Below are 15,387 nucleotides of genomic sequence, written 5' to 3'. Positions count from 1 at the left end.
AGTCAACAAAATGTTTCTCCATCTCTGGCCTTCTCTTTAAGGTGCGTTTTAGGGATGAAAACCTTGCCGTTGCTTGTTGCATATTAATAGGTAGTCTTGTTCTTGCAGAACGAAAAGGTAAAGGTGCTACCCAGCTATTTGAATCTTCTTGGGCGAATTCCCTTTTCATAATCTTTATGAACTCTTTGTCCTCCCTTGCAGGTGCTAGCTGGTTGTCTTCTCTTGTAGAGTTGAACACTGTTGACCCGAGGTCATCATTGCGGGACAGGAATATGTTCGAGTCGTCAGAGGTTTCTTTCTTCCACTTGTTATCGCTTGTCTTCTTTCACCCAGTAATGATGCGGGCGTGGTTGAAAGTAAGTGCTGCGACCATTTGGTAGGACATGAGTCTTAAATGAGGAAATCCTCGTGGGTCTCTTCATCTTTCCGATACACACATTGCCCATGATAACCCAGCCTATGTCAAAGCGTTGAGCAAATGGAGCGTCGTGTGGCCCGTTGATTTGCTGACGTACCTTGTGTAGTCGCAGAATGTCTCTTCCAAGCAAGATCAGAATGTTTGCGCTGTTGTCGAGAGCTGGTATCTTGCCTGCCTGTAATGTGCTGCTGCCAGTATAGTGCAACCTCCACCAGGGGGTGCTGGTTAAGGAAAAGAGGTTGTACACACAGAGCAGCAATACTGAACTACAACACAGGTGTCACAGGTAATGAAAGAGAAGTCAGGCAAGCCAAGATCATACACAGAGAGATAAGTGCAGTACACAGGGGAAATCAGAAGAAAGGTCGGGGACAAACAAAAAGTCAGAGCCTACCGGGAACGTGGTAACCAAAACGTGAGACGCAAGATGAAGTCGGGATACAAGCCAGAGGTCAGAACAAGTCATAAACGGGTACAGGCAGTCAGAGGCAAAAAGGAACACTGCTACAAGTGAACAGGTTAGGTGCTCAAGCCGTGCAACATGAACTATAGCTGACACTGGCCCACAGGCTGCAGAGGACTTAAATAGCTCAGCCAGCTTCAAAGTGAGGCAGAGGGGATTAAATCCCACATGACCAGTCCAGGAACAAGATAGCTAAACATAAAATCAGAACTGGTCATGACACTGCCAAAGTCCTTAGGTGAAGGTGATGGAGTGCAGCCTCTGGAGTTGCAATTTCCTGTCTGTTGGACAGTATCTGGTTGCATTCGACCAGAGTGGGTAAGGGTATTTCCACATTGCTCTCAAGAGAAGACACCATGAGTCCATTTGCTCTTCTCCCAGAGACCTCCGTAACACCGCTGCAGGTGCCCAGGGTGTAGGGGTGAGAGTTTCTCTTTAAGTCAAACATATCAAAGAGCTCTGACCTTGCAAGTGATCGGTTGCTCTGATCATCCAGGATAACATACACCCTTGCAGTTTTCTCTGGTCGACCTTTGGGATACAAATTCACCAGGCATATCTTCGCACACGACTTGTCCCAGAGGCCTTCTCCGCAGACTTCTGTACATGAAGAAGATATTGTGATAGATCTCGCTGTTTGATCAGAATCCTCCCCGCCTTGCCTTGTGGTGGGGGAAGGCGTAGGCTGTGCAGTGTTAGATTGGGATGGATAGAGCGCTTGCACATGCTCCTCACTGTCGCACTCCAAACACTTAATAGATATTTTACAGTCCTTAGAGAAGTGTTCAGTAGAAGCGCAGCACCTGAAACATAACCCAAAGTTTTTCAGAAGCTCTTTGCGTTCCTGGAGTGGTTTCTTTCTGAAGCCGATGCACTTCTTTAAGGGGTGAGGTTTCTTGTGAACGGGACACATATGATTAGGATTCTCAACCTTCTCACCTTTGTTGCTCTTATCTTGTGATACTCTAGGTGTGGGAAGTCTTCTTGACAGACATTGGAGCTCGGCGGTTAATGTAGTTAAGACGTGGACTCTCGTGTTTAGGAGATGAAACAGGGTCGCTGTGTTCTTCATAGGAAAAACTTGGATCAGTCTTACACTCTGCAATATTTTCGATGAACTCACAGAAGTAGGAAAATGGAGGGAAGGAGACTTGGTTTTTGCTTTTATATTTTGATCCAAGCATGGCCCACTTATTTAGGACTGCAGCTTGGAAACTATTGGGGTTACCCCATGAGCAGTGTCCAGGTAGCTGACGCCGGGCAGGTACGGGTCTGCTTTGGCCAGCTGAAGCTCTAAGAGAAGGTCGCTGAGCTCTTGGAACCTTGTACTGTCCTTACTAGATACCTTTGGAAAATCCTCTAGTCTCTTGAACAGGGCCTTTTCTATGGCCTCAGCACTGCCATAGCTTCTTTCTAGCCTCTTCCATGCAGCGGTGAGACCCTTGATAGGATTACTGATGTGGACGGATTTAAATCTCTTGACCCAATCTGTGGATTGTGGCCCAAGCCACCTGACTAGCAGGTCTAGCTCTTCAGCGGCGGTGATGCCGAGGTCACTGATTTTGGTTTTAAAGGTACACTTCCAATCCTTGTAGTTCTCAGGTTTATCGTCAAACTTTGTAATCCCAGTCTTAGTTAGATCATGCCGAATCATGTACCTTGCAAAGCCAGTCATATCAGCATTCTCCGATTTTGGAAGGACCGTTGCTGGCTGGGTAGCATTGTTCATACAGTCTGTGCTTTGACCTGGGAATGCAGGAACATATGGGGCAGCGTAGGCGTTCAGTCCATTAACTAGCTTAATGAACTTAGTTTCTGCCACACATGGGACTGGAATTGTGTGACTGACCGGAGTGTGGTGACTTGCCTGCCTATTGGCCTGCACATATGTTTCTGTGTATAAAGTTTGGTGCGGTGCAGGTTTTCGGTGCATTCCTCTGAACAGAGGATGATCAGGATGCAGGGTTGGCAGCGTATTGCACTGACCTTGGGTGCAGGATGCGGGTAAACACTCTGTGTCCTTTTGTCTCAGGAGAGCATCTGTGCGGTCAGGAAGGATTGCAGGAGCAGGGGGTGCGCTATATTGGCTTTGTACATAGTCTCTAGTATGCTTAAGAGGGTCTTCAGTATCAAAATCACTTAAACTGACACTGTCTCTTTGGCTCCCACTGATGGCTTGTTCCACGACCTTTAACCTTGCCATGGCTGTGGCGTGTTCACATTCTTTCTCTAGGGCCTCTATTTCTGCTTTTCTGCGCACTGCTTCCGCTGCCTCTATTTCCACCTCAGTTTTCTTTTGAGCGAAGGCAGCTTGTATTTTAGTGGCCTCAGCTTCTGCACATGCTCTTACGAGCTGTTCGCTGAGGGTTGAGGATTTTGAAGAGCGTGACTTTGATGATCACTTTGACTGTCTGGCTGAGCCGGAAATACAAGATGACATCTCGACTATAAGCACGATTCTTGCCTCTGTCTTAGCTTTTATATCGCACACCATGCTTTCTCTCTCAGAGTTAAGTTGTTCGAAAGCTTGCAGCTCTTTGCAGGGAACTGATGGGTTAAGTCTCTGTAACATGGAGATGTATTGATATGCTGTTTCGGCATACAGTTGAAAATCTGAACACAGTTGTGCAAGGGTTCCCTCTGGTGGTCGTTCGAGAGAAGCAGGCTGAGACAGGCTGTCTATGTGACTCAGCAGTTTTTGACATAGCTCTGCTATAGCATGGAGAAGATCACGTTTAATGGATTCTAGATTCTCCCTTACTTTCCATGTGGGCATTGTGGGACGTCTAGCCTTCTCACTAGATGGTCGATCAAGTTCTATGCACTGTTCCTCTAACAATGGGTCTAGCAGAGACCGTGTAGTCATTCCTTCAGCCATTCTGATTCACAGGGAGAAGGGGAGCTGCATAGTCTCTTATATGCTGAGAGTGGATGCTTTGCGGGAAGTTCTGTAGCTGTATAGAAGCTGTGGGTGGCTTTACAGATGAATCTGGTAAGTCCTTTTTACTATTCTGTCCCCGGGGCCTGTGGCTGCAAATATGGCTCCGTGAGATGCTAAATCTCTTCACCTTACTTACAATTGGCGATGGTCACAGATAGCTTAACTCAGCTGCAGGCACACATGTTATCAAGAATCCAGAAGAGACTTTGATTGCTTTAAGAATTCTTGCTGAATACATACAAACAGCAGCAGGTAAAAAAGACTTTCTTGAGACAAGCTGAAAGCACATGTGCCTCTACTGAAGCCAAGATGGAGACTGAGACACAGGGAGAAGAAGAAGGAAGTGACATGACACCCAGCAGAGGGAGACAGGGAGACAGAAGGGACAAACTTGATGGAAAGAGAGGATTTCAGATATGCTAAACACGGAACACATAGCAACAATAAACAATATGAGAGACTGCATGTAAAATGTACAGGACAGTCTGTAAAATGTCTCATTCATGGGACATAACAACTAGCGTCACAAATCAGTGAGGCACTTTTACTCTTAGCTCTAAACTTAGTAAATGGTCTTTCCCCAATCTCTCCTTGGCCTTCCACCCACAGTTCTTCAAATAGGTGAAGGTCTGGTAACTCACTCTCATCGATCTCCAACTCTCTACATTTATTCTTATTCTCATCCAACTGCTTCATAAGTTTGGCCCAGGATAGTTTTCTCAGAAACAAGGTGTGGAGACACGGGAGGGGGGGAGGAAAGGGTTGGGGGGTTTGGCGAGCACCGCAGGCCCGCTAACCGGAAGCGCATGGACCAGGGAACGTCCCGCCTAATGCTCGCTCTCCTGTTAATGTTGGCATAACACTACTCAGACAACAAAGGGTGAGGGTAAAACAGTGTGGCAATGCTTTATTGAATCACAAAACAGGCAGATAACACATAGAACAGTCCCAGCAAAATACTCCAAAGATGGTGCACATTACAGAGTCTCACCCTTCCGTTGACCTGCCGGGAAAATGGCAGATGTTACGTCAGAGCTCCCAGGGTCGGCTACACCACAGATGACAGCCAATTGAGTCCATACAAGTGTGGTCAGTGAAAGGTGTAGTGCTGGATGGAAGATATATTTCTCCCAGCAGGATAAGATTTAGCCTGGATTTTCCCTAAGGTTGAGGATCTGCAGTGATGTCACGGTCTCGTGTTAACCCCGTGTGATAGGTACAGTACAGACAAAAAGTTTGGACACGCCTTCTCATTTAAAGATTTTTCTGTACTTTCATGACTATGAAAATTGTACATTCACACTGAAGGCAGCAAAACTATGAATTAACACATGTGGAATTATATACTTAACAAAAAAGTGTGAAACAACTGAAATGATGTCTTATATTCTAGGTTCTTCAAAGTAGCCACCTTTTGCTTTGATGACTGCTTTGCACACTCTTGGCATTCTCTTGATGAGCTTCAAGAGGTAGTCACCGGTTTTCACTTTACAGGTGTGCCCTGTCAGGTTTAATAAGTGGGATTTCTTGCCTTGTAAATGGGGCTGGGAGCATCAGTTGTGTTGTGCAAAAGTCTGGTGGATACACAGCTGAAAGTTCTATTGAATAGACTGTTAGAATTTGTATTATAGCAAGAAAAAAGCAGCTAAGTAAAGAAAAACGAGTGGCCATCATTACATTAAGAAATGAAGGACATTCAGTCCGAAAAATTGGGAAAACTTTGAAAGTGTCCCCAAGTGCAGTGGCAAAAACCATCAAGCGCTTCAAAGAAACTGGCTCACATGAGGACCGTCCCAGGAAAAGAAGACCAAGAGTCACCTCTGCTTCTGAAGATAAGTTTATCCGAGTCACCAGCCTTAGAAATCGCAGGTTAACAGGAGCTCAGATTAGAGACCAGGTCAATGCCACACAGAGTTCTAGCAGCAGACACATCTCTACAACAACTTTTAAGAGGAGACGTTGTGCAGCAGGCCTTTGTGGTAAAATAGCTGCTAGGAAACCACTGCTGTGTCACGCTCACACCCTGACTGGTGGGCGTGAGCCAGGGGGTTTGTGGACCAACTATGATACAAACCAGACTACCCAGGAAGGGTGTGACTAGGACAGCTGTCTTGGTGTTCACTGGAGCCTCTGATGGTGAGGTCAGGCTTGTGCGGCAGGCAGCTGCCAGGTGCTACTCCAGGGTGGTGTCTGGCTCTGGCTGCTGATCCCACTTGGGAAACAGGAACACTAAGACAGGTGCGAGCGACAGGCAGGACTGGCAGATGAGTACGGCTGAAACTCAGACGAGTAGGCAAGCAGGCACGGCTGAGACACAGGGCAAGCAGGCACGGCTGAGACACAGGGCAAGCAGACACGGCTGAGAAACAGGGCAGGCACAGCTGAGACACAGGGCAGGCAGGCATGGCTGAGACACAGAGCAGGCAGTCACGGCTGAGACACAGGGCAGGCAGGCATGGCTGAGACACAGGGCAGGTTGCTGTGGTGTATTAAGGAACAGGTAGGGACCTGTTCACAAAGGAGATGCAGGTACGGATATGATGTATGAAGGAACTGGTTGGGACCAGTTCACACAGGAGGAGAACCGCAATGCTGTGGATAAGAGCGGTAGAGCAGCAAGTGCAGCAACAGATGCTAAGCAGAACGGAGCTGCAAGGAATGCGGAGAGGATCTGCAGCAAGAGATTTCTGAAGCAGGAGTGGAGCAGAGTAGAACAGAGCAGAACAGCAGGATGCGTAGCAGAGGTAAAGCTGCAAGAGAGCGGAGCACAGGCAAAGTCACATGGGTACAGAGAAGCAGAGCTGCAAGAGTGCAGAGCATAAGCAAACAGAGAGGACACAAGGAAAGACACAGCAGGGAAAGAAACCACAGACAAGGACAGAGAGGTAGGACAAAGTTCAGACAAGGTAATGGAACAAGACAAGGTACATGAACAGGGACCAGGATATTCGGCCTCCTGGAGGGCAGACAAGCAAGATCAAGGCAAGGCTAGACCAAAGACACGGAGAGCAGGATATACAGCCTCCTGAAGGGCAGACAAACAAGATCAAGGCCAGGCAAAGAAAAAAGCCTCCAGAGAAGGCAAAACACAGAGCAAGGCCTAGCAGCTCAGAAGCAAAACACTAACTGAGTTAACACATTGCACAGGCCCGTTCCATAGGGTGGAGCTGCCCTAAATACTAGAAGCCTCTTGGTAATTGATCAGGGACAAATTAGACAGGTGCACCCTGATTCCATAAGAATCAGAGAGTTCTGGCACCACCCCCTATGCACACAGCCAGGAAGCATGCAGAGAGCAGGCAGAAAGCAAGAGACACAGAGCATGGAGCCGGCAGCAGACAGAGACCACAACATGACCTGGAGCAGTGGGTAAGATGGTGTGTGAAGGATGGAAGGCCATGCAGTGATGCCGGCAGAGTTGTTACTCACTGCTAAGGACAGGCAACAAGCAGAAGAGACTTGTTTGGGCTAAAGAACACAAGGAATGGACATTAGACCAGTGGAAATCTGTGCTTTGGTCTGATGAGTCCAAATTTGAGATCTGTGGTTCCAAACACCGTGTCTTTGTGCGACGCAGAAAAGGTGAACGGATGGGCTCTGCATGCCTGGTTCCCACAGTGAAGCTTGGAGGAGGAGGTGTGATGCGTGGGGGTGCTTTGCTGGTGATACTGTTGGGGATTTATTCAAATTGAAGGCATACTGAACCAGCATGGCTACCACAGTATCTTGCAGCGGCATGTTATTCCATCCAGTTTGCGTTTAGTTGGACCATCATTTATTTTTCAACAGGACAATGACCCCAAACACACCTCCAGGCTGTGTAAGGGCTAGTTGACCACAAAGGAAGGTGATGGGGTGCTACGCCAGGTGACCTGGCCTCCACAGTCACCAGACATGAACCCAATCGAAATGGTTTGGAGTGAGCTGGACCGCAGAGTGAAGGCAAAAGAGACAACAAGTGCTAATCATCTCTGGGAACTCCTTCAAGATTGTTGGAAGACCATTCCCAGTGACTACCTCTTGAAGCTCATCAAGAGAATGCCAAGAGTGTGCAAAGCAGTCATCAAAGCAAAAGGTGGCTACTTTGAAGAACCTAGAATATAAGACATAATTTCAGTTGCATTTCAAAAACCTGACCTGCACATCCAAACATAGACTGAGTGTGAACAGGTGCTTCACACTTTTTTGTTAAGTATATAATTCCACCTTGTTCATTCATAGTTTTGATGCCTTCAGTTTGAATGTACAATTTTCATAGTCATGAAAGTACAGAAAAATCATGAGAAGGTGTATCCAAACTTTTCGTCTGTACTGTACTTCATCTGTGGGTGTGGTGATGGTCTATGTAACGGAGGTGGTTGTTTGGCACATGGTCTGTGTACAAGGTGTGAGGAGCTAGGCCGGAGTTAGCCTGAATTGTTTTTTCTTTTTGTTGGATTACACATGCTGCAAAGTTTTGTGACAAGACTCATAGCAACCGTGGGAATGGAAGCCTGTGTGTTCCCTCATCACTGTGGATCTGCCACTGCCTACCAGAGCAAATCCCTAAACAGGGTACAAGGCCAGATGACACGATAGTCACAATCTGGCTTCTCTGAACATCTCCATGGAGCCAGGTGACCAGCAGGTCCCAATCCTGGTTTTCTCCAAACGTATACATGGTTCAGCAATGGTCAATGGAGCAGATCTGCATCCTTCCAACTGGAGCCGAAAACACCTAAGTTATTTCCTGTAGAATTATAGATCCGTGTCACTCATGATGGTGCCATGATTTTGGCTGCTGTCCTGTCTCTGGTCCTTTGGATGTATATGTCTTGGCAGAATCTCTGGCTGTCTCTCTCTCTGTTTCTATGTCTCTGAGTCTCTTTATACAGATACAGTGGGGCAAAAAAGTATTTAGTCAGTCAGCAATAGTTCACGTTCCACCACTTAAAAAGATGAGAGGCGTCTGTAATTTACATCATAGGTAGACCTCAACTATGGGAGACAAACTGAGAAAAAAAATCCAGAAAATCACATTGTCTGTTTTTTTAACATTTTATTTGCATATAATGGTGGAAAATAAGTATTTGGTCAGAAACAAAATTTCATCTCAATACTTTGTAATATATTCTTTGTTGGCAATGACAGAGGTCAAACGTTTTCTGTAAGTCTTCACGAGGTTGCCACACACTGTTGTTGGTATGTTGGCCCATTCCTCCATGCAAATCTCCTCTAGAGCAGTGATGTTTTTGGCTTTTCGCTTGGCAACATGGACTTTCAACTCCCTCCAAAGGTTTTCTATAGGGTTGAGATCTGGAGACTGGCTAGGCCACTCCAGGACATTGAAATGCCTCTTACGAAGCCACTCCTTCGTTGCCCTGGCGGTGTGCTTTGGATCATTGTCATGTTGAAAGACCCAGCCACATTTCATCTTCAATGCCCTTGCTGATGGAAGGAGGTTTGCACTCAAAATCTCACGATACATGGCCCCATTCATTCTTTCATGTACCCGGATCTGTCGTCCTGGCCCCTTTGCAGAGAAACAGCCCCAAAGCATGATGTTTCCACCACCATGCTTTACAGTAGGTATGGTGTTTGATGGATGCAACTCAGTATTCTTTTTCCTCCAAACACGACAAGTTGTGTTTCTACCAAACAGTTCCAGTTTGGTTTCATCAGACCATAGGACATTCTCCCAAAACTCCTCTGGATCATCCAAATGCTCTCTAGCAAACTTCAGATGGGCCCGGACATGTACTGGTTTAAGCAGTGGGACACGTCTGGCACTGCAGGATCTGAGTCCATGGTGGCGTAGTGTGTTACTTATGGTAGGCCTTGTTACATTGGTCCCAGCTCTCTGCAGTTCATTCACTAGGTCCCCCCGCGTGGTTCTGGGATTTTTGCTCACCGTTCTTGTGATCATTCTGACCCCACGGGGTGGGATTTTGCGTGGAGCCCCAGATCGAGGGAGATTATCAGTGGTCTTGTATGTCTTCCATTTTCTAATTATTGCTCCCACTGTTGATTTCTTCACTCCAAGCTGGTTGGCTATTGCAGATTCAGTCTTCCCAGCCTGGTGCAGGGCTACAATTTTGTTTCTGGTGTCCTTTGACAGCTCTTTGGTCTTCACCATAGTGGAGTTTGGAGTCAGACTGTTTGAGGATGTGCACAGGTGTGTTTTTATACTGATAACAAGTTTAAACAGGTGCCATTACTACAGGTAATGAGTGGAGGAAAGAAGAGACTCTTAAAGAAGTAGTTACAGGTCTGTGAGAGCCAGAAATCTTGATTGTTTGTTTCTGACCAAATACTTATTTTCCACCATAATATGCAAAAAAAAAATGATAAAAAAACAGACAATGTGATTTTCTGGATTTTTTTTTCTCAGTTTGTCTCCCATAGTTGAGGTCTACCTATGATGTAAATTACAGACGCCTCTCATCTTTTTAAGTGGTGGAACTTGCACTATTGCTGACTGACTAAATACTTTTTTGCCCCACTGTACATGTAACCTATTTTTAGATTTACCCAGTTTCCTTCAGTCCAACATCAAGATAAAGGGAGCAATGGTAATTGCAGTACTTGATTATTTAATCTATTTGCATAGTTTTTCCCTTTCTGTTTTTAAAGTCAACAAACTGGCTCCATAATACAATGCATAATTAGCATATTAGCAAACATCACTAGTCATCAAAGATAAGCGCACACTATGTTATATGAAATATCAGCTTACAAGTCACTGTTACAGGCTTACACAAGCAAAAGTATAGATAACAGCATATTGTTCTTGGTTTGCTAAAAATAGCCATCTGGGTAATTAAGATATAATCCGGTTTCTTCGCACAAGGCTAAGTCTTTTGTCCACTCAAAGATATCAAATCTTGTTAATGGCACAAAAAATAATCTTTTGCTATTAAACTTATATCCTGCTGAGTCAAAGTCCTATTGGATACATTTATAACTTTAAGATCATCTACTGAGTCCCTTTCCTTCTCAGTTAGGGAATAAGCAGAGGATAATACCTTATTTGTTGACAGCATAGAACTCCTGACCACATTCTCCAATGCATTATGATGTTCTCTGATGATTTCCCTTTCAAAATCAGGTCCAAAACATTACCCACCCTCCCTTCTTCCTTTCTTTCTCGGAGCAGGTAATGCCTGATAGCGGTGGTCCCTGAGATAAAAAAGACACAGCTGATGACGAAGAGGATGTCGCAGAAGTGGTTCCTGCCATAGATGGATGATTTAGCACTAATGCTGGCGCATTTGAATTTTGGGTTTCTTATTTCTGATTTCTTATTCGTCGAGCGCCGACTATTTCTCGACTCCTATCAGCGCCCCTTCCCCTACTCCTGCTTCTACCCCTAACTCTTTTTCCCCTACTTTGCCTCCTTTGTGATCTTCCACCATCTGAGGTATCGTATTCGAAAGAAGTGTTTTCATTTACTCCAGATGCTAAATTCTGGGGATCATACTCCCTATTTTTCTTAATGTCTGCAAGAAACCTAAGTAATTGAAAATTTCTCAATATTAAGTTGCAATATCTTTTCCTTCTTTCAAAATCAGGATCACTGTAGAATCTTTTTGTTTGCTCTATACTCTCAATGTATTATTTTTATCTGATAACGTCTGTTCTTCTTCTAAATCAAGCGAAATAAATCTGATGGAGCTTTCTGTAGCCTCTTTTTCCCACTTAAAGTAGGATATCTAACTCATCTACTCAGAGTGACAGAGAACCTAAGATCTCTAGGTACTATTTTATGTTGCAAATAATTATGTAGTCCCTGTACTTCCCACCACAAATGAAGGTAGTTTTTATACACCATGATCAGATTTTTATGGGTCACATTATTTGATGTAGGATAGCTATCCAAAGGTCTAAAGTACATATTTATAGTGAACACTGTTTCAGTATAGGATTCTATATCAATATTTCATTGATCTGTGTTACAGATTGCCACTTTTTTTACAGAGTTTGAGCTATACATTTTGTTCTTTTTTTCAGATGTTTATCACCTTTCCTCATTATTACTAATATGAAGTTGCACTTTGACACTATATTATCACATCTCTTCACTAATTAACCTCTGCTTTACTCATGACTTTTTTCCTATACTCTTCCATACTTAGCACACTCTCCCTTTTAGGACTTAGTGATTGATGGACACTCTTTTTTTAAGCTTTCATATATAATTAAAAAAAATCAGTCTATAAAGTACGCTGTCAAAAAAGAACAGAATAATTCTAAATATCGAGATAGTATTCTGTTACTGTGAAAATATATTCAGAAGTGAACACTAGTAAGTACATACATACTGTAGTAAACAAGCGGCACACTCAGTTACTTCCATCAGTCCTATAGACAATGAATAAAGTGGTATTGTGCATGCTCGATTATCTGCCCTTTCATATGAGGGGCATGGGACTCTCATTTTCATGATCGAGAATTTCTTTCACAGGGGTGCAACATAGGTTTTATGGGCTTCACTCTCATTATATATTATTATTTTTACTTTTTAAACTGTGTTCACATTGATAATTGCATAGTACAGTGGCAGTACAGAATGCTTTTGTACAGCTAAAATTGAAAATATTAAAATTACAAGTACCTACCAAGACAAATTAAAGTGAATCTGTTACCAGATATCACAATACAAAGTGTGTATATTATTAAATAGATCTTTTAGATCTAATAGGACTAATATATTTATATTTACTATGTCATGATTCAATTTTGGATTAATGGCAGCTCTTGTTCCGCTATAATTTAAATGTAGCTTTTTCCTTTAAGGTCAGCAAAGGTTAATGTCAGTTTCCTTACTGGCAGCTGCTGTGTTGCTGATCAGTAGTGATGGGTGAGCACTAAAATGCTCGGGTGCTCGTTGCTTTGGTTGAGCAAATTGGAATACTCGGGTACTCGACCCGAGCAACAATCCCAATGTAAGTCTATGGGAAACACGAGTATTTTTACCGCGATGCCCCCCGGGGGTCCTTTTAAGGTCTAAAAACATCTAAAAATGATGGAAACACTGCTCAAATGACACAGGAACATAATGGGGATCGCCCCTGGAAGCATTACTGACTCCTAGGTCACAGCTGTAAGTAATGTTGTCAGAGTTTCACGCCATTTTTACAGGTGCACCAAAAAACATACAAAAACAAAACCAAAATGGATTTTGCTGGGAAATATGTTAAAGTACATCCTTTCCAGGGTAATGACTTGTATATAAGGCAAAATAATTAACCCCAGACCAAAATGTTTGAAAAAGAATGAAGTCAGCTTACCGGTCTTCAGAGAAACCCCCAGACCTGCCAACGCCCAGCACGGATCGGGGTGAGCACCCAGGCCAAATGGAGACAAGAGGAGAAATGATCCAGCTTTGTGAAACTTTATTGGACAATGTTGATCATCCTCACTGGTGTGCCTGGGTGTTTGCTATGTTTAGATTTTTTTGAAGAACGCTATATTGTTTTAGTTGTCCAATAAAGTTTCACAAAGATTGAATCGCCTCCGCCCTCAGCTGGATCATTTCTCCTCTCGTTAGACCAAAATGTTCCTCCACCACTTGGGCTATGTTCACACGCAGTGTTTCTTATGCGTTTTTCAACTTTTGCATTGCTTTCAACCAATACAAATCCATTTACTGGGAAATGTCATTGTAATGTTTAACAACCCTATCTGGCCATGTGTTGTGTGACACATAAGGAGACACATCCTGTTTCATTTATGAAGGAGGGACTCTTAAAATCACAAATCCTATTTTTAGAGGGGTATCAGGCGGCATTAATATTCTTAAAGGGCCATTATTAAACAGTGGGTCTCCTATGCTGTTATTGCCTATGCAGTGAGTGGCTGGGCTGCCAAAAGTTACCCCAACACCCCTTTAACGAGAGGTACAGGAGGGCTTCCTGAAAAATGTTGCTTTGAATGCAAGGCCTGCCCTGCTATTAAGTCATATGCACCCCAAGAATCCTTTGAACCCAGGTACTGGATGGCCACAGGAAAATACACTTCACATTAGTCATTTCGTAATCCCATACTGTTTTCCTATGTATTGACTGCAAGGTCTGCCCTGCTACCAAGTCATATGCACCCCAATAGGCATTTGAACCCAGATACTGGATGACCACAGGAAAACCCACTTCACATTATTCAGTTGGTCCTGCCATACTGTTTTCTTATGTATTAACAGCAAGGCCTGCTGTGTTACCAAGTCATATGCACCCCAAAAAGTCTTTGAACCAAGGTACTCGATGGCCACAGGAAAACCCACTTCACATTCTTCAGTTGGTCCTGCCATACTGTTTTCTTATGTATTAACTGCAAGGCCTGCCCTGCTACCAAGTCATAGCCACGCCAATAAGCCTTTGAACCCAAGTACTGGATTGCCACAGGAAAACCCACTTCAAATTATTTAGTTGGTCCTGCCATACTGCTTTCTTATGTATTAACAGCAAGGCCTGCCCTGCTATCAAGTCATATGCACCCCAAGAATCCTTTGAACCCAGGTACTGGATGGCCACAGGAAAATACATTTCACATTATTCATTTTGTAATCCCATACTGTTTTCTTATGTATTAACTGCAAGGCCTGCCCTGCTACCAAGTCATATGCACCCCAATAAGCCTTTGAACCCAGGTACTGGATGGCCACAGGAAAACCCACTTCACATTCTTCAGTTGGTCCTGCCATATTGTTTCCTTATACATTGAATGCAAGGACCGCCTTGACCCAAATTTGCACGCAACACAATCCCCCCTTAAAAGAAACATGGAGGAGGGCCTCATAAAAAACTGTCCCATTACAAAGGAGCGGGTCTCCTAGACTCGTAATGCCCATATACTAATTGCATGGGTTGACAAACATTTCCCCATGGGGGATACATTTAAAAAAAATATTTTATGGGCATCATAGACTCCCTTGCCAAAAATTGGACTGGCTGTAGCAGCATGGAACATGTTAACCCTGGTGATCTAATGGCGGAGAATGATGAGATGTTGAGGAAGGCCTAATTAAAAACTATGCCCAATTTAAAGAAGCGGGTCTCCTAGACTTGTAATGCCCATACACGAAGTGCATGGGCTGACAAACATTTCTTCATTGGGGTACATTTTTAAAAAATATTTTATGGGGATCATAGACACCCTTATCCAAAAAATGACTGGCTGTAGCAGAAAGGAACACGTTAATCCTGGTGATCTAGTGGTGGAGAATGATGAGACATTGAGGAAGGCCTCATTAAAAACTATGCCCAATGTAAAGGAGCAGGTCTCCTAGATTTGTAATGCCCATACACTAAGTGTATGGGCTGAAAAAAATTTCTCAATAGAGGGTTACATTTTTTAAAGATATTTTATCGGCATCTTAGACACCCTTGCCAAAAATTGGACAGGCTGTAGCAGCACGGAGAATGATGAGACGTTGATGAAGGATTCATTAAAAACTAGGCCCGATATAAAGGAGCAGGACTCCTAGACTTGTTATGTCTAAACACTAAGTGTATGGGCTGACAAACATGTTCCCCTGGGGGAGTACATTTTTTTTATTAAAGGGCATCATAAAAACATCCTTGCACAAAA

Source organism: Ranitomeya imitator, chromosome 6 (genome assembly GCF_032444005.1).
Source record: "Ranitomeya imitator isolate aRanImi1 chromosome 6, aRanImi1.pri, whole genome shotgun sequence".
Lineage (NCBI taxonomy): Eukaryota > Metazoa > Chordata > Amphibia > Anura > Dendrobatidae > Ranitomeya > Ranitomeya imitator.
The sequence above is the reverse complement of the archived record's forward strand: the minus strand, read 5'-3'. Positions refer to the sequence as shown.